Raw genomic sequence first — 21126 nt, 5'->3', positions numbered from 1 at the left:
AATGGACTAAACTTTATATTGTCAACAAAGTTATTTCCTAGTTTATATGTCAAAGAGGTCTCAAGCTTTTTGAAAGGTTATTTCTTATTTTTGACATAGTTTCTTAAAGTTCCTTTTCATTGAGCTAATAACACTAGAACATCAAAAAGTTATTTCATAGTTTATTTGCTAAAGAGGTCTCAAGCTTTTTGAAAAAGTTATTTTTAGTTTATTTGTCAAAGAGGTCTCAATATTTTTGAACGGTTATTTCTATTTTCTACAACGTTTCTTAAATTTCCTTTTTCTTGAGCTACTAACACCAAAACATCAAAAAATTATTTTTTAATTTATCTGTCAAAGAGGTCTCAAGTTTTTTGAATGGCTATTTCTTATTTTCAATACACATAGTTTCTTAAAGTTCGTTTTTCTTGAGCTACTAACAGTAAAACGATTTCTTATTTCTTAGTTTATTTATCAAAGAGGTCTCAAGCTTTTTTTACAGATAATTTCTTACTTTCGACATAGTTTCTTATTAAAGTTCCTTTTCCTTTAGCTACTTACAAAATTAATTTATAGTTTATTTGTCAAAAAGCCTAAAGCTTTTTGAAGGCTATTTTTTTAATTTTCGACATAGTTTCTTGAAGATCCTTGATTCCTTGAGCTACTTACACCAAAAACATCAAAAATTTATTTCTTAATTTATTCGTCAGAGAGGTCTCAAGCTTTTTGAAAGGCTATTTCCTATTTTTCACCAGGTTTCTTAAAGTTCATTTTCCTTTGAGCTACTAACCCACAAAATAACCAACATTTATTCAAGTTTTGAGCCTTAAGTGAGTTGTTACTTGAATTTAGGTAAATCTCCTTCGACATCGTAGAATTCACTTTCTTAATTCGAATGTCCAGCAGCGTGTGGGCTTAAAAAAATTATATTTTTGAATTAAGAAATATTCGTCACAGCAAATCAAAATGTCAGTCAATATAATTATCCATGGCTAATCGGTGCAATTAACCGCACTTCAAACTTAAAGCTTACTTCTATAAGAGTTGCTTGTACCCAAAATGTCCACATCATGGAAGCAATCACATGTCATATTACTCTATTGCTCTCGCGTATCGCGCGGTTCTCGCGTCATCTGTCAGTGTGGCTCTGATGGCTGTATAAATGTCTTAAAAAATGGTATTAAACTGTCAAAATGGAAAAAAAAAATACAAATTTAACATTTTAATAAAGACGCCTGCGCAGCTTCAGTCGTGCTGATGTAGCATACGGACTTTGATCAATTTGTCGCACGCAACACGTAGTTTTTTTTTTATTTTCCTTTTTACTGAGTACCTACTTGTTACAAAGTGATCGTTAATGCGCCTGTGCAGATCATGTTTATGCGCTTAAATTACATTTCAGACTCGATGACTAGGTACTAAGAGCCATGCAAGAGTAAGTTTAATTTGAGAATTGAAATTTTCAATGTACAGTGAACCAATTTATGACTACAATTTAGAAAAAAAGTAAAAACCAATAAACCAACCAATAACCAACTATTTTCAATCAAAACAATAAAGAAGGGTAATTTGTTGCGCTTTTAAAATGCCTTTTAATTGCTTTTTAATTCCATAAACATGGTTTTTATAATCTCAACAGATTTATGTTTTTCGAAAATCAGCTAAAATAAGACTGAAAATTATAGCTAATTAAATCAGCTCCCCCAGTCATTTTTTATTTCAATTATAAGTTTAAAAAGTGTTAAAAAAGGCCAGTGAGTGATAACTTTTTGAAGGAATAACTTTTTTAAATTATTTTTTTTTACCAGTATTTGAAGCAACATTTTTGATGGCAACTCTAATTTTGTAACTCAAACACTTTTTAAAGCATTCAATGTTTTGCTTAAAAAATTTAGCTTAAAAGTAAGCTTTCCAAATCCAAAAAAATGCCAAAATTTGAATTTTGCAATTTGAATTTTTTAAACTTTTGTGCATTGGTACAGGGACCCGGAAGTGCACTTTTTAAACTTCAAATTCTAGTGTCTTAGGGGAAAAACGGCACATACCAAATTTTAGTAAAAAATAAACTAAGGAGAAAAAAAAAACATTAGAATAAAAAAATTGTAAATCGGTAAAAAAAAAACTAATTTTGTATAAATAAATTTTTTGAAAAAAAAAGTTAAAATAAAATTAGTATATGCCATTTTGTGGAAATTACTATAATAGGTATCTAAAAACCAAAATTAAAAAAAAATTCAATCCCGTTTTCAAAAATTTGAATTGTCAGAAAAAAAAGAGGTTGTCTTTAAAGCCGATTTACGGACGATGATTTTAATTGAAGCGTTTACTTATTTCAAACAATCATAATTTACAAGAAAAAGCTAAAAAAAAAATACCTTTTTAATTTTCTCATTATATTAATTTTTTATTTTAAAAGCTTACAAAAAAAAATTATGCTATTTTAAAGCCAAGTATTTCTTCTTAAAAATAAAACAATTTTTAAATTTTTACAATGCGCAAAAAGTATAAAAATAATTTATTGAAAACAATCATTTTCATCAAAAAAAGCAAAGAAAACATGAATTTTTATCTTCTCACGTCATTAATTCCATTTTTTTTCAATAACAACCTATAACAAATTTTACACCATCTGAAAGCTTATTGTCTTAGCTCAAAATATATACATCGATCAGGGATATGAGACATCTACAAAAAGAGCTAGAATTTTTTAACTCGATCAAATTTCATTAAAAAAAGCAAAAAAAAACATTTATTTTTATGTTCTCAGGCTTTGAAATCAATTTTTTTGTTTGACAACCTATAAAAAATATATACCATGTGAAAACTTATTATTTCACCTTTCATATGACGTATCAATCTCATTTCAAAGATGCCTACAAGAGAAGTTAGAATTTTTTTAAAGTCAACCATGTCGAATTTCCAGACTGAGATTACGGTACTTCCCACACTAGTGGCTGTTCGACGGGGCAACAGATCTCCAATGGTGTTTTGAGGTTTTTCGCAAGTTTCTTGATTTAACATTGTGTAGCTTGTAGTTAATCTATGTGTGATATACCAAAGGAAAGGTAATTGTATCAGGATGCTCATAAAAGTTTAATAAAATTTCTATCTGCTCTTTGGCAAAAGTTATAACCTGTTGAATTCTAAAATTTTATTTTACCGTTATCTCAAAATTTTATTTACTAAAATGATTGAAACTTCGAACACATATAGTCGTAGTCATGGTCTATCATTACTCAATATACTTTATTCCTGTATCTATTAAAGAAAAAAAGATAAAAATAAAAAACGATGAAAATCGGTTAAAAATGGTCAAAAAATGTGTTTTTTAAAAACTTGTTTCTTCCGTTATTCAGTCAAAACTCACTAAACGATTCCAAATTTTTGCAAAACCTACATGTCCTATAAGTTTGAGATTTTTAAACGCTAAAAAAAAGCTAAAAATCAAAAATTACCCAAAATACCCCTAAAAAACAAGGTGTTTTTCAAAAATTCATATTTCGAAACGTAGAGTTTTGGAAAAAAATCCGTATCAGACACCTAATTTTTTTTCTCTCATCTTTCACCTGGAATCTTTAGAACTGTCGAAAAAAAATTTCCTTTACCCAAAATCATCATTTTGTCATAGCCCCAACACGTGTACAACGTTCAAACAAAACGTTATAGCTTAGTTTCAAAATTTTTTAGATTTTTTTCTTAAATGCAGTTATTCATAAATTAAACTCATCTATCTATAGCAAACAAACATCAATTCTCTACGACTTCGAGTTTAGATTTTAGCCCAAATTTCATCTTTCCATTTTACCTCTGTTTACCCTATTAAATGACGGAATTTTTAAAAATCTTTCATATGCATTAAGCTTTAGGTTATTATCTTTTATTTTTAATTGAAATTTTTTGCCGCACTGCGAAAGTGCGAAAGTATAACATTAGAAAATGGCGTCACTTTTTTGTGGTGGCTGCCATGGTTCATCGATTTATAAGACGTTATCACGTCAAAAACAAATGTATGCATATTTTTCCCTTATTTCGATATTTGATTCCAATTTTTCTTTAGTTTTCAGGTTATTAAAATTAAAGTGTGATTCTTAATAACATTTCCAATGGAAAATAACGAAGCAATTCTAATGCCATTCAAATGAAATAATCGAGGCCCAATTTATTGACACTTCATTACATTTAAAGTCACCATTTGAAATGAGAAATTTAAAAATTTTATGCTATTCGACGGATTTCTCACTTTTAATGGTGCCTTTAAATATAAGGGAGAGTGAATAATTTGCTGCAAAGCTAAGAGTAACATTAAAAGAAACAAAGTTTCAATAAATTCTATGGACTCGTTTTCAAAAAAATTGATTTTTCAAAAAAAAAAAATATTTGTACAAATCTGCAATTTTGGTTAATTTTATACTACATATTCTTGAAACTATTTTGTCCCACTGTGTAAAAATAGTTTATAACTACAATCACCAACCATTTGAGTAATTGCGAATCTTGGAGACTAATCAGAGCGTGCGTCTTCGTCAGAGTGTAATGTACACCACGTGCGTTAGTAACCCGTTCTTTTTTTTTTGCAAAAAAGAAAAAAAATTTGTTTGGATTTCCTTCTCAAAAAGCCTTGGGCTTGTACGATCTCTATGTGAATGCACTTAATAGGCACAAAGTCGTCATTTGAGAAGAACTCTTTCTCATAAGCACATTTATATGAACGGAAGGAGAAAGTGAATGCAATTCGAATAGCAACAGCCGGTACACATATTATACTCTTGTATGTAAGTAACCCTAACGTATATCGGACACATCCGAACCGAGACATTGGAACAATTACCATTCATAAATAATAACAATAATAATAACGCGTCGGATGGTAATTGCATGCGCTTGATATAGAGTTCCATATGCCAAGGGACAGTGACTGCAACTGCAACTTCACGACTGCGAAGCGAAGACTCTGGACCAGATTTGCACATGTCATCCACCTTGCATTATTTATATATGGTCTCTTGGGGGAATGTCACATGTATGGGTTTGTTTTTGTTTTCGCATTTGCTTTGCAATGCCAAACGAAAGGTATACAGAAGGCTACCTTTATAGTCTTGAAGATATCTAGAGCAAAAGGAATGGTCATAAATTTGTGACATCCTAATGCAGGATGTGTTGGCAGGCACTTGGCAAATGCTGCAGGCACTCTCGAATAAATGTTTGTCTGCTCTTTTTCGAAAGTGAGCGTGAAGTGGCAAAATGGCAAGAAAGCAAATTGCTATAATGTTAGCAATTGCTTTTGAACTTGCAAGATAGAAGAGGCTTTGCAATTCAAGGTCTTTGCAAAATCTAAGGGTCCCTTTTTGCAAGCTACATTTAATGTACTTTGCATGCAGGTATAAATGCTGCATGTTAACATGTCAACTAAACACATGCAGGTGCGACGATGAGATAACTCTTTATTAAAAAACACGCATGAGTCTTATCAAAAACATCTAACGAAGTTACACGCACCTAAGCTGCCGGTAAAATCAATATATAAGCCAATTAAAATATAGAAATAGTGTGTCATTTGCCCACCCGTGGCGCGATCGTTAGATGCTGCCGCAAAAATCTGTGTCAAGTTGTGAACATTCCGTTCGCACAACGCAAACAGTTATCAGATGTTTTTGTAACGCGCGCGCCGCCGTGGTGTGTCCCAAATACACTACCTATAACTGTGACAGCGCGCCATCGAAAATGTCAAAATCCAGGAAAAATTACATGAAATCGTCGTATAACTGCTGTGAACCTCTTTCCAATAAAGTATCTGAGAAATTACGCGAGTAAAAAGTTATTTACATAAAAATACACGCTTGAGGAGAAAAATAGCAGCTGTCACCGGAGTCCCACAGCTACAACGAAGCCGAACAACAACTTCTACTTCTTATCACATAGATGCTTGACGCGTTTAGTTTGTCCACTGCGTCCAAAAGATATCACTGATAAACTGCGCAGCAGCGTGTTAAGTTTCCTGATTTATTTGCATTCTCGCTTCGTAATCTGATGTATTTGATCGAATGGACAGAGTTAGCAGACATGTTGGCAAGCTGCAGAGTAGCTACTGAATCATTTTGAGATGCGTTTAAAACGTTTTAAATGTCAGTTACACACGAGTATGTTAAGTCACTGGATATAATATGGTGATGGTGTGACATCAAACGATGAGTTAACAGGAAGACGAGAAGATGGTTATGCGCTGTGCTGCGCACCACATGCGCCACTTTGCATTTTCAACAGGAAATCTCTTCTTCTCTAGACGCCCACAAAAATAAAAAAAAAATGTGTAAAATTGTCAACGAGACAACTTGTCACAGCAGGGTGTTGTGATATTAGTTTTTATTTTTTTTTCTTCGTCGTTGGTGTTTTGAAATATGACAGAAGCTGAAGCATTGATAAGTAAAAACCGGATTTATCTATGAATGTCGAAAATTTTGTTCGTGTGTAATGGGTAGTTTGAAGTTTCACTTTGATCTAAAAGGAATGAATCAATGATTGACATTATTAAGAGCACTTTGCAGTTTACCTACCTACTACATATTCGATTTTTAAATCGTTTTTACTACCGCGAGTATTGCGGTATTGCTAGCAAAAGTAGCTACAATGATGTATTCTGTTTGAGTTATATATTTACATTTCTGAAGACAAAATAGGACCTAGAATACCACCTTGTGGCACCTCAGCTGCTATTTCCCTAAAGTCTTAATAATTATTTCGCTGCTGAAGCGAAACGAAAAATTTTGAAGTCTCCAAAGTCAACAGCGAACATGTTAACGAAAAAATACCATCGGGTATTATAACAAAGGGAAAATAATATTAAAGTACAAAAAAAAAATTCTAGAAAAAAAATCAGAAAATAAGTTTTAAAGCAAAAACAAAACAAATTTAATTTCGTTCAAGAATTCGTTAACGAAATTGTATGTACTAGGCTTAACGCGGGATTTCTGTTCTTTTGATGTTCTCTATTAACAAAGTCGTTCAGCAAAAAGTCACTTTTTCCTTTACTTTCTGTTAAAACCATTACATTAAAAGTAGGGCAAAATTTGTTTTTGGGAAAATCATTTCCAATACATTTACCTACGTTGATTCCTGTCAAAAAAAAAAAATCCCTGCACCAAAAGTGTTGCCAAAATTCGTTTTAAGCAAAACCACTAGCCAAAATACAATCTTAAAGCATTTGAGACAAATTTTAGTGAATACCATGCAAGTTCGGAATAGAAATGCGGCTTAACTTTTTTGGCCAAACCACAGATCAAAAGTAATTTTAAATAAATTTGCATCAATTTCGGTAAAATCACGGTTTCCTGTCCGTAAAAATGACCATATGTTGCGCTTTAATTATATAACTGTTCATTACATCCATAGATTACTCCTGAAAAATAGCTTTTGGTAAAATCAAGGGTTATCTAGAAAAACAAACATCAAGCGTCGCTCAGAGGAACAAAAGGTTGTCTGTGTAAATCATTCCTTTAGTTAAATAACGGACGTCCACAATGAAGTCAAGAACGATATAGATAAAAATAATAGCTGCTAGCTGTTTCCGTTTCATGTCTAAAACAGAAAAATTATGGGATTCTCCATAAAATCACGTTATTATTAATCGGTAAAATTATTGCTTTTGTTAACAATAACAGATTTCGCTAGTTCAATCAAGAGCTACTTATAAAAATAAAATGCACTACTGGGGCCGCACGTACTTGCTCTTGCAGTTCAAAGCATTTTTATGTTATGGAGCAAGATCCCAGGGCCGCCAGACATTACTTATTTTCTCAAGAAAAAAATGTATGGAATTACGTAGTGCTAGGACATACTATTAGTGAATGGATACTGGCTATCTTGTGCCGACGGCCATTTTATCACTAACAGGTGCTAAAGGTACGAAAAATACGTAGTTACACCGAAAAAAAAATTTGATAATAACAGCTATCAAATTAACATTTTTCAGTGACAAAAGTCGTCCAACAATTAAAATATCAATTTTGATATTTTATCATATCATTTTGACATTTTTTTATTTCAGGTGGGACAGTGAAAATTTCACTTTGACAATTAAAATATCATTTTGACATTTTTTTAAATTTAAGTGGATAGTGAAAATTTCACTTTGACAATTAAAATATTAATCTTGACTAGATTTTACCTTTTAGTTTGTTATAATGAAACCTATTTCTTTTCTTTTCTTTTTTATTATTTTTATTATTTTAAGAATTTTCTTTCTTTTTTCAAAACATTACTGAAAGGGAATATTCTTTACAAAATAGTGGTGATATTATTTTTTCTATTATATAGGTGATATAATTATTTTGTTATTTTCTCCCAAACTATGTGAAGTAAAATCTTAGTGCCGATCAAATTTTCTCAGTGAATCATACATTTTACTTCGAAAAAACGCAAAGCGCCCTTAAATTAGTACACATTAAGAATTTTTTATTTAATATTTTTCAATAATTTGGAATGAGAAATTGATATGAAAAAATGATAATAAAATATCAAAAAAAAATTACAAAATGTGACATTTAAATATCATCCTGATAATAAAAATGTTGTTTTAACATTTTAAATATCATAAAACACATTTTATAGAGCATTTTTGGCTGATATTTAAGAAATGTTAATTTGATATTTAAAAAATGTTAAATTGATATTGGTTTTTTTTTTCGGTGTAGATTTCTTATTTTCTCAAGGCTGATTTTTATATATGATACTCAGGGAACTAATACATTAATTTTTGTAAGCTGCCAGACCCGTCGGATGGGCCTAACACCTTGCCAGACACGCATTTTAGTATACGGGAAAGTTAGATTTTGTTATATGAAGGTCTGGGAAAAAATTTATAACACATTTTGACTTCAGAACTCGAAAGAGTATCAAGACACGAGTCGAAAACCACATTTTGAACAATCGCATCTAGAGTCATTTGGCCGCCATTTTGTTTTTTTAATAAAAATTGCAATTTTTCACATAACTCACGTATTTTTGAAGATAATTTAATTTACTACAATATATGTTAAATTACTTTTTTCGATTATACCTTCGGTTTAAGAGTTAGGTTGGTTTTTTTTTGAAACCATATTTTCGTCATATCTCATTTATTTGAGCTTTTTTGAAAATTAACTTGAAGTAAAAGTTGTAGATCTTTTTATTACCTTCAATTATTACATTAACGGTTTTTCGATTTGACAGTACGTTTTTGATCTGCAGGAAAAAAGCTTCAAAAAGGTTCCAATTTTTTAATATAGGAAAAATGTTCTAGTACAGGGTAATTTGCATTAGATATAACAACAACCTAGGCGTGTAGGTTGCACTCAGACAAGAAAAAATCGTATAACTAACACTGCCAGACCCATTCCGACAGCCATTTTTTTTGCCAGACACCTTAAAGCTTTTAAAAAAAAATTTTTTACTTTACTTATTTTCTCAAGCTTCATTTTTATACATGATACTCAGGGAACTAATTCAATAAAATTATTTTGTTAGCTGCCGGACCATCGGATAGGCCTGACACCTTACCAGACACGCACAAATGCTCGCTAGATTTGTTATTAATAAAATCTAATGGGTCTTCCGTAGTATTGAAGTAAAATGTTTACGCTTAATAATACCAATAATTACTACATTATTAAAAATATATACCTACCTTTAAACTCATAACGAATTAGTTCCATGGGTATCATGTATAAAAATGAAGCTTGAAAAAATAAGTAAAGTAAAAATTTTTTTTTTTAAAGCTTTAAGGTGTCTGGCAAAAAAAAATGGCTGTCGGAATGGGTCTGGCAGTGTTAGTTATACAATTTTTTCTTGTCTGAGTGCAACCTACACGCCTAGGTTGTTGTTATATCTAATGCAAATTACCCTGTACTAGAACATTTTTCCTATATTAAAAAATTGGAACCTTTTTGAAGTTTTTTTCCTGCAGATCAAAAACGGACTGTCAAATCGAAAAACCGTTAATGTAATAATTGAAGGTAATAAAAAGATCTACAACTTTTACTTCAAGTTAATTTTCAAAAAAGCTCAAATAAATGAGATATGACGAAAATATGGTTTCAAAAAAAAACCACCCTAACTCTTAAACCGAAGGTATAATCGAAAAAAGTAATTTAACATATATTGTAGTAAATTAAATTATCTTCAAGTTTGCAATACAAACCAACCTAACTCTTAAACCGAAGGTATAATCGAAAAAAGTAATTTAACATATATTGTAGTAAATTAAATTATCTTCAAGTTTGCAATACATTTTTTTTCTGTAGATTCAAAAATACGTGAGTTATGTGAAAAATTGCAATTTTTATTAAAAAAACAAAATGGCGGCCAAATGACTCTAGATGCGATTGTTCAAAATGTGGTTTTCGACTCGTGTCTTGATACTCTTTCGAGTTCTGAAGTCAAAATGTGTTATAAATTTTTTCCCAGACCTTCATATAACAAAATCTAACTTTCCCGTATACTAAAATGCGTGTCTGGCAAGGTGTTAGGCCCATCCGACGGGTCTGGCAGCTTACAAAAATTAATGTATTAGTTCCCTGAGTATCATATATAAAAATCAGCCTTGAGAAAATAAGAAAAGTAACTACGTATTTTTCGTACCTTTAGCACCTGTAAGTGGTAAAATGGCCGTCGGCACAAGATAGCCAGTATCCATACACTATAAGTAATGTCTGGCGGCCCTGGGATCTTGGACTATAACGCGATAGTCGAAAGCTGATAGTCAAAAACGACAATTAATTTGTCGTTAATTGACTATCGACTATTGCGTTAGCCGAATCCATCCCTGGGCTCAGTCAGCAGCCTACTTCAACACAAAGAAATACATTTATAAGGTTTGACAGCTTAAATCAACAGAGATCGCCAACTTATTTTTTGCAATAAAACCGCTGCACAACGAAAAGTCAGATTGAAAATACTCAATAACATTTTCCGTTTCTCAAATTTTTTATTTTCTGTGAAAGTAAAAACACTAAAACCAGATCCCTAAAAGAAACAAAGACATTTCTCCAAAAAAAACCAGTAACTCATTATAAAACTTTCTGCATGTACCTATTGATGCATATACATTATACAAGATACAACATACCTTAAAATGTATAGCTTCTTTTAATTCTAACACCACATCATCTGTCATTAGAAACCGCAACCCACTTCACGTCATTCAAACAAAATAATTGACCACTATTGACCTGGCCAATTACGCGAAACTAAATTCATCGGCTTAAACAAATGTTCCCCTCATTCATTCCAACTGACAGAATGCAAATAACACCCAATGGTATATACGAACCGCACGTGTGCGTTGAACACCTCGCAGTCACAATCGTAATAGGGTTGCCTTTGGGATATTTTGATATCGGTTTTGAATTAAATCTATGTTAAGTGCAACTAAACAAAGGGATCCTTATATTATGTTAAAGTAAGATTATCACGGAAATATAAACAAAAGAGGACCCAAAATTCAACCCTGTAGAACTCCACCCAAATCTAGAATAAAATCTCTTTTAATATTTCTTTTTGTAGATCCGTGTAACTTTACAGTAAAGATTGCGTTCTTGCATAAATATGTTGTCATATTTTGAGGTCTTGAAACTTTTCCTATTTCAAGTGCTTTCAGAAATTTGCCTAAGGCAACTCTGTCCCCCAACCATTTCTCTACAGCGCCAGCGTCAAACACTCAACTATCACACATCACACCAAAGTGACCCCGACCTCTCACAAAGCCGGACTGTGTTCGAATCGTTCCATGTCTGGCAAAATTTCCCATGGCGCGAAAATTTGAATTCGAAATTTATTGACAGACAGCTCAAGAAATGCCACACACAGTAAAAGATGTTCATTTTCTCTGACTTTTAATTACACGACACGTCTGATGTTTGTGTGCAGTGGTGGAACGTTAGGAGCATACGCATTCGCACTCTCCCACCAAAGGAATTATAGCGCTAGGATCGTTGTTAGATGGAAAGCCTCTCAACCGGACAGACAGACACTAGACAGCGTGATAGATAGGCAGAACAGCTTGTTTCTTACATCAGCCAGCAACAGCAGCAGGCGCAGAGTTGGTAGTCGTTGCGGTCAATTCACAGTTCACATGCAAATCAAGCACCACCTGTAGTAACGACGACGCGCGTCAAGATGGATAACCTGTCTACCTACATTGCGCCAGAAGTTCCAGCGCACCTCTCTCGCAGTCTTCAGCGGCGGCTTCATGTCGTCATAGATAGATGCCTAGCTAAAACTATAAATGCTTTTACATATATTTCCAAATTGGAATCAGAGAATCACTTAGCCTATCCATATGAATCGCATCTTTTGCTATGCGAGACAGCGAGACTCGAGACTACTTGCTCTGTAGGGGAAAAAATTTCCCTGAGATTCGATAAAATTTATTGCTGTGCCATTTGTTCGCAGTTGTGCATCGGGCTTAATTGCGAACTACATAATGAAGCATCTAGATGGATGGCTGAGTGGATGCTTCTGCTGCCACCATATATGCACTCTGTGCGCCAAATGACTGATGGAGTCATAAATGGAAGCGTTCTTTTTTTTTTTTTTGGTTTCTGTCTGTTTTCTTCTGATCCTCCTTCACCGCCTTCATACTTAATCTTTAAGTTTCTTGAAGCTTGGGCTGAGCTGACTGGATTTCGCCTTGAGGAGAATGTTTCACATTTAATTGGTTTGGTTTGCTATGGGAGAGAAACTTTGTAAGATTTTTGTTGCTGTTTGTTGCAGAGGAATCCAAATCAATTTTTAATATGTCGTTCTGATGGGTGTCTGGTGTTGTACGTGTACATGTGGGTTAGGTAGGTACTCTGCCCGAAATGCGGGTACCTAGTTTATGATACACAAGAATTTTGAGAAAAAAAAAATAGCTTGAGACTTAAAGTTGCAGAGGAATTTCAACATAAGGCTTTTGTTTCTTGGCTTTGGTACATATTGAAGCTGACAAAGAAGGTTCAAAACAAGGAGACATCAGGATATAGTACTCTTTGTTCTACGTCTTCTAAAGGAAGCTTTTTTCAGAACATTTTTCCAATGGAAAATATTTTATGGTAGTTTCAAATATTGAAGTTAAAATGATCAAAATCACTATAAGTATCAGTCTTCAAATTATCTGTCACAAATTTAACAATCGCAGCTTTGTTTATTTATTCTGAGGCGCTTATACTGTCCCAAGACAGCAGTAAACTTTGAACATATAAACGAACAAAGGTATTAAACAAAAGAAAATTGAATCAACAACAAAGATAAATGAAAAGACGTTGTTGTATTTTCAAATATAAATATAAACAATTTTATTAATAAAATAATTGAGAAATTTAAATTACGTTAAATGAAATGAGGTGGCAACCATAAACGTCGTTGAATTAATTTTTTTAAATTATTCATTTGAATGATTAATATCTACAATATTGAATATAGAAATGAAAATTATATGAATAATTAGTAAATTAATGTCTTATAAGGCCTTTATTTCGATGAGTAAATAAAAACAAATTTTCTCAGTAGACGAATTTTTTTTAAATAAATGTTACACATACGCCCCAGTGACCCCCAACGAAAATAGAGCATGAACTAAACCCTACTTTTCTAAATGATTTTTGTGCTGAGTCCGAATCCAAAATTAAAATTTCACGTTTTTGAAATACTTGAATATAAACAGGTCAAAAACGCGTTTTGTTTTTTACAAAACTACTTATGTAATCTCAAAACGCCATAATTAAACGTCATAAAGGTATTTATATATTTTTGTTTTGTTTTTCAAAATTAATTAATTTTGTTCTCAAAGATATTAAAAAAAGAAATTTTATTTGAACTAAATGGAATAAATCTGTAAACAGTTCCGAATTCAGCACACTAAAGCCAATTCAAATCACCTAACAAAGTTCTTGCTCCCGAATTTTTTTTCCGACCAGTGAACCCGGCCGTACAGCTGCGATTTTTTATTTCGAACGCCCGGTAGTTACAAATATGTTAACTTCTATTAGTTAAAAATTGTCGATGTTTCCGGTAATACAACGCTTTTTTAAAGTGTCAAAATTTTAATCATCTAAAATACAAATTTATTTAAAAGTTTATAATTTTGTATAGTCATCTTTTTACACTTTTAAAATTAATATTGATGGATTAAACCCTTTGCAAACCTTATCAAAACAACATGTTAACCGAGAAATATTATTTCGCTTATATATTTTTTGAGATAGAGTTGTTTTTCTTCCCGATCATAAATCAATACACTACTAAAACTCTCCACACTGTTTTCGCAAGTAAAAAATCGACTGCACTCATCAAGATAAGCTTCAGATTAAGTTTAAAGACTTTAATAAATTAACTGTTGTATATTTTGTTGAAAAAAATTTCTTTTCCGGTAAAAACCAGCCAACACGAATCTATTAGATTTTTTCTACCATCAACAGAATTAAAACTGACCCAATTCTTTGACGGAACACATCGTTTTGAAGAAATACCTATTTACTTCCTGAAAAAATTGATTAGCTACAATAAATGCTTGATTTCCTTATTCCTGCAGCAGAAAACACAAAATCCCACCAGGAACTCATAAAAACACACCGCACAATATTTGCAGATCATCATTTCGGGCACTAAAAATCAAATTACCCCCACCAATTCTATCTCTCAGGCTTCATCATCATCATCCCATTCCCATGAACCATCTATTACGTTAATGAAATTATTCACAAATCGGCACCGAGTCAAGCGAATCCCATCCTTCCACCCATCCAATACATTGTGCATCATTAACGATCCCCAAAAAAAAAAGCAAGACAAAACATCAACAACAACAAGATCAAACTTCAAGTATATCAATTGCAATCCAGTCCGCCTCTGCGCTAATATTATGATGTTAGTAAACTTGTAATGTCGATTAACATAATTCTGGAACATTGCGCACATGCGCGCAGAACCTGCTGCCAGATCAAAGCACACTCCTTATGGATATCAAGTTACCGCCCGGCTAACTAGTTCAAGTGCGGCCACAATAATTATTATATTATTCCCCGTTCCAACGCTCTGGCAGGAAGGCATCTCAACATCATCAAGCAGTTGCCTCCTCTCATAACCAAGCGATCGCAAATCAAACTTCGCAATTGATATTGATTAATAAGCACTTTAATATGACTAAACCGCTGCGCTGCACTGGTTGACTGAGCTGGCTGCTGTCGTCTCGTTGTCGGTCGATGTTCCTCTCGATATCGTCGTCGTCATCGTTGTCGTCGTCGCAGTCGTTGCCAATCGACGATCGACAAATTTGATCGATCCATTTATCCCAAATCGCTGAGAGACGACCGACGTCTTAGAGCCAGCAAGCTGCTGGCCAGACATTATAACATACGCACATCGGGCGCTTAGCTTATCTATCCGGGAGTTGTATATAGACTCGTGCAAAAGGGGACAACAAGTTCTCTATCGGTGGATTTGCAAAATGCCCAATATGTTTGCCCATTCGAGCGTGCTAATTGATGCTATAGCTGATCGATGAGCTACGATCGATGCCATAAATGGGCGCTCTCTTAGTGCACGCTTCAAGGTCTAGTTCTCGTGTAATACCCCACGCGTTCTTCTTTTAGCCGTCATAAGGAGAGGACACTAAGATCAAAACCAATCTTTCTATAAGTCGAAGTGACTTGCTCAGAAATATTGGTTAAATGAGGAGGGCAACTTTTGCCAGCCTTTTTAAAAGTTCACAAGTCTCCAAAATGCTTTTGGCTGATCTTTTCGTCAGTCAAAAATTTCGAGCCTTGTCTTAAAATACTAAAAACTTTTCCTCGAAAGACTTTTTATATCCGAGAGATTTTGATTTTTTTGTGATGCCAATAAATGTCCCATAACTAGAACAAACCATGGCGACACGACGAGGACATAACTAAGATTATATGGCAAACAGCAAACGCAATTAGATTCCTGTTCTTAATTCAAGATGTCAGCATTATTGATTATCAATTAATGGGAACGATGGATGAGACGCCTTCAGATACCGGATGGATGTTTTTTCTCAAAAGAGGATTAATACAACCGTCGTCGATTGCATAGAGCATTTTAATGGTGCGGTACCCGCTACACTTGTCATAAAAGGGAAAAATCCACAAGAGCACAAATGTAAAGGATATGAAGGTTGGAAGAGATACATAGATATAGCAAACGTTTGTGCCAATACATGTTGCAATTAATTTAACATAGAAATAGATTGACCAGAAGACATTTATGTAGGTACATGTAAGCAATGATCTAGACAGAAGGGTTTTGACATAAATTGATCGGATAACGCATGTCTTGTGTTTTATATGAGCGAGATAAAAAGATTTGGATTAGGGTTGTATCAAGAGAAATGAAGATTCATACATTTAAAGACTTAAAAAAAATACTTTTAAGGTTTTTTTTTAAGATTATCAAATGACTTAAGAACTCTAAGATTTACGAGTACAGTGAGAGTATGAAAACTAATGGGAATTCAATAGGTTATCCATTTCAGGTTTCAGAATGTTTGGTGATTGCTTTTAACATCTTTTTGATAAATACTTAATCCAAGCAACTATTGATTTAGATAAATATTTCTCATTTTAAATCATGAAATTTCTCTCAAAAGTCTTAGCCCAATCGGAATAAAACATTTCGAATTTAAAAAATTATTAGTGAATTTTTTTTTATAGAACGATAGAGTTTTTCGAAAAAATTGAGTATAAAAATCAGGTTTCAGTGAATAACTCGGTCATTTTTGATTTTTGACAAAAATGATTGAGATAAAACTTGTAGAAAATTTGAATTTTTTCACTATGAGCCATATATTTCGAGTTTTTGAAAATACTAATCCTTTATTCAGATTTGTCTTAAATTACGAGTAAGTGAACCACCAATCTTCTTAATTTCTTGAATTGGCAAATTTAAAACAAATCCACTTAATTTAAGCAAAAAATCATCTTATTATATTTTTTATGTGGAAACATTTTAACAAAAAAAAAAGAACTGGCAGCTGCTGGCGGGGATTGATCTAGACGAGTGCTTTACCATCAGCCTATCTCAGTGTTGGAAATAAGTTGGATAAGTTGTGATAAACCATTCGAAGCTAAAGTCTGGCGCTAATTTTTAAATTTCTATTATTTTTCGTTTTTTTTTTTTTTAAATTGAAATTCATATTAAAATGAAATGAAGTTCCCTTTAAAAATAAAACAAATTAAGCGAATTTAAGAAGATGGGATTTAAAGTGATCATTATTTTAATTTAAGGCATAGTCGAAGCTAGGATTTCATTTCGGGGAGGGTTAGCTCAGAACCGACAAAAAATTTTCTTAAAATATTTTTCCTTGCGAGCGTAATACTCCACTCAAAGCGTCGGAAAAAAGGGCCTCACCTTGCGCAGAGAGGCACTGTCAGTTTTTATTTCATGGATCGATAGGGGTATATTTAAAAGGCTTAAACCCAATTTCTCACCACCTGATCATTCTTTTTAGCGGAGTTATTCACAAAAATGCATTTTTTGGGATATTTTACTTCTAAGCTAATATCTTTGCTCCAGATTATCGTAGACCAAAAAATAAACATACATTCTCTTCCTTATAATATTTTCTATAGTTGTATGTAATTTCATTGTATTTGAGTGAGTAAATACAAAATGGCAGCCATTTAAAGTCAAATTCTTGTTGTTAAAAAACACATTTTTGCCATTATTTCGAAAAAAGCTTATATCATGATTGCCATTTTTCTAACTTATTTTGTAGCCCTGTTTATGTCCTGCATTTTAAAGAAAAAATGAGAGCTCTTTATCACCAAAGATGGCCGAGCTATTGATAAATGAACGCATGCAAAACCGGTGCGAAAACACCCAAAAATATCGTTTTTTGGGAATAACTCGACTTCAGAATGTCCTACGGCAAAAAATAAAGCAATGAATTGTTCGTTACAACATTTTCTATCAATTTAGTGCACAATCTTTTTGTTGAAACAAATAAAAAATAAGTAATATTAAGTCAAAGTCGTTTTTTTGTTTAGCAAACTCTTGCCTTATTATTTTGCAAACGGTGCAAGTATTGGCTATTAAAATAAAATATTATTGTAGTCTTTTAAATTATCTACAATTTAAAAAAAAATTTAGCTCTCTACGACCCACACGAGCCGAGAAATTAATTTTTTAAAAAAGGTCCAAATGACCAACGAAAAAACATAAGACAAATTCTCTTATAACAAAAAACAATGAAAACAACCCCTCTCACTGAGAACTAGTATTCGAATCATAAACAATGGAATTTTTTTTGAATTTTCGTACGAATAAATGCTTTCCTAAAATTATAATAACTCGGCTCCCGTGGGTCGTAGAAAGCTAAATTTTTTTTTGAATTGTAGATAATTTAAAGGACTACAATAATATTTTATTTTAATAGCCAATACTTGCACCGTTTGCAAAATAATAAGGCAAGAGTTTGCTAAACAAAAAAACGACTTTGACTTAATATTACTTATTTTTTATTTGTTTCAACAAAAAGATTGTGTACTAAATTGATAGAAAATGTTGTAACGAACAATTCATTGCTTTATTTTTTGCCGTAGGACATTCTGAAGTCGAGTTATTCCCAAAAAACGATATTTTTGGGTGTTTTCGCACCGGTTTTGCATGCGTTCATTTATCAATAGCTCGGCCATCTTTGGTGATAAAGAGCTCTCATTTTTTCTTTAAAATGCAGGACATAAACAGGGCTACAAAATAAGTTAGAAAAATGGCAATCATGATATAAGCTTTTTTCGAAATAATGGCAAAAATGTGTTTTTTAACAACAAGAATTTGACTTTAAATTTCTGCCATTTTGTATTTACTCACTCAAATACAATGAAATTACATACAACTATAGGAAATATTATAAGGAAGAGAATGTATGTTTATTTTTTGGTCTACGACAATCTGGAGCAAAGATATTAGCTTAGAAGTAAAATATCCCAAAAAATGCATTTTTGTGAATAACTCCGCTAAAAAGAATGATCAGGTGGTGAGAAATTGGGTTTAAGCCTTTTAAATATACCCCCATCGATCCATGAAATAAAAACAGACAGTGCCTCTCAGCGCAAGGTCAAATGACGCTTTGACTGGAGTATAAGCGATCAAAAAAATTTTTAGTAGCTTTCTTAAGCCTTATACAAAAAAACTATTTTGTAAAATACCATTGCCAAATGGACTTTTCTCTTACTAATGGTTTGTATTTAACTCAACACGGTCTTAATATCGAATTCAGATTGAAATCTTTCAGCTCAAAGAATTTTGTTTGTATTAAATCGTCGCCCTAGTATTGAAGTGCCGTATACGCCATTTTTACATTTTTGGGAAATCGCATTTAAATGTTCGGAAGATAATTGCGAAAGAACTAACCGCTGGTATTTTTTGATATTTTAGTATGATATATAATTAAAATTTGTCATTTATATACATGTTATTGGACATCTGCAATTCGTTTAGTTTTCAAAATATTTAAATTTTTGTCCAAAATGAGTTTGCCGTATACGCCATGAAAATCAGAAGTTTCTTTTATTCATATACACGTACGTCAAAAAAATACATAACGTACGTCAAAACAATTCTCAAAATTTTCTTGCATTGCATGAAAAATTTGACGTAAATGCCAAAATTTCTTGTTTTTGTCAAAACAATATTGAATATCTCGGCAACGAAAAAAGATAGAAAAAAACGGATAGCAGATTTGAAAAGAGCAACTTCGAAAACATACGACTGCATACCTAGTTCAAAAAATGCAATTTGGCGTATACGGCACTCCAATACTAGGGCGACGAAATGTCAATTTAAAATGAATTTGAAAAATCGAATTTTAACCCCTAGTTCCAAAGTTCAGCAAAATATTTCAAAAAATTTTGTTTACTTTTGCGCCAGTTTAAGATTCAAATAAATAGAAAGTACAAAAATAATCCGTTTTCGTCAGTATTAGTTAACGTGTTAAAATGAAAGTTTCAAATACTTAGGCATTTTGCATTTCATTTCTTGTTCATATCCCTGGTCTGCAAAATTTATCTTTTTTTTTCTCCTTCAAATAATTTTTTGAAATTATGAATGATTTGACTTTCCTGAATCTAAATCTATTTTCAAAAAAATTCTAGCACGTATCATTTTTTTAAAACGCTTTTTGAAAAATATGAGTAATTTGTAGAAAATAACCCTTTTAGATTCGGTTGACCTAGTACAAAAATAAAACTAATATTCGTATTGATCTCAAATTTGAAGGACTTATTTTTCATCATATGATCTATCATATGGAACCAAATTTGTGTTTATTAATTATGTTTACACACATTTTAATATACTAATTGACAAAAACAGGAAAAATATTGAAATCCTGCAGTTTTTATATAGTAAATCCCATCACATGAACAAAAACACTTTAGTTTAGGAAAATGTAAAATCTCAACGCCCGTATATATATAAAGTCAAATATGTAAAGAAAACTATAATAAAATACATTAAAACAACTTATAAGTGTTTTGTAATTTTATACAATATTTTTCTATTTAGAAACATCTTATTTTTGATAAAATATTCGTTACACTGCCTTCTAAATCTTAAAGTTTGTCTTTCCTATTAACGAAAGTATACTCTTCTAAAGGTTTTTGATGTGCTGATTTCGAATCCGAAGTCAAAAAGAATCTAGCACGTCACGATTTTAAGATGGATCGCAAAATCAAGTTTTTGATTAAAAAATCTCAAAAAAATTACTATATCTCAAAAACAGGAGCTGATCGAATTTTTTGAATTCGGATTCAAAATCAGCATACTAAAATCTATTACAAAGGTATACTTTTGTTCTTAGGAGAAAGAAATATAAATTTTTAATGATTAGTTTCTTTATTGTAAGATATGCCAAACCTACCTAACTTACTTAAATTTAGATATCTCGAATAAGAAAAGAGAAATTGAGGAGATTGAAACTGAATTTGAGAGAAAAAAATTTTTCTTTTACAAACCGTGACTAGTTTAGTTACAAAAGTTTACATTAAGCCAAAATAATGCTTCGAAAACAGCAAAAAAAAAATGGGTTTTCGAGATTTTCTAACGGGTATATCCTAAAAACGTGACGTGCTAGGCCAATTCGGATTCGGAATCAGCACACAAAAATCTTTTAGAAAA

The sequence above is a fragment of the Episyrphus balteatus genome, chromosome 3 (assembly GCF_945859705.1).
Source record: "Episyrphus balteatus chromosome 3, idEpiBalt1.1, whole genome shotgun sequence".
In the NCBI taxonomy this organism is placed as follows: domain Eukaryota; kingdom Metazoa; phylum Arthropoda; class Insecta; order Diptera; family Syrphidae; genus Episyrphus; species Episyrphus balteatus.
This window is presented reverse-complemented; position numbering follows the sequence as displayed.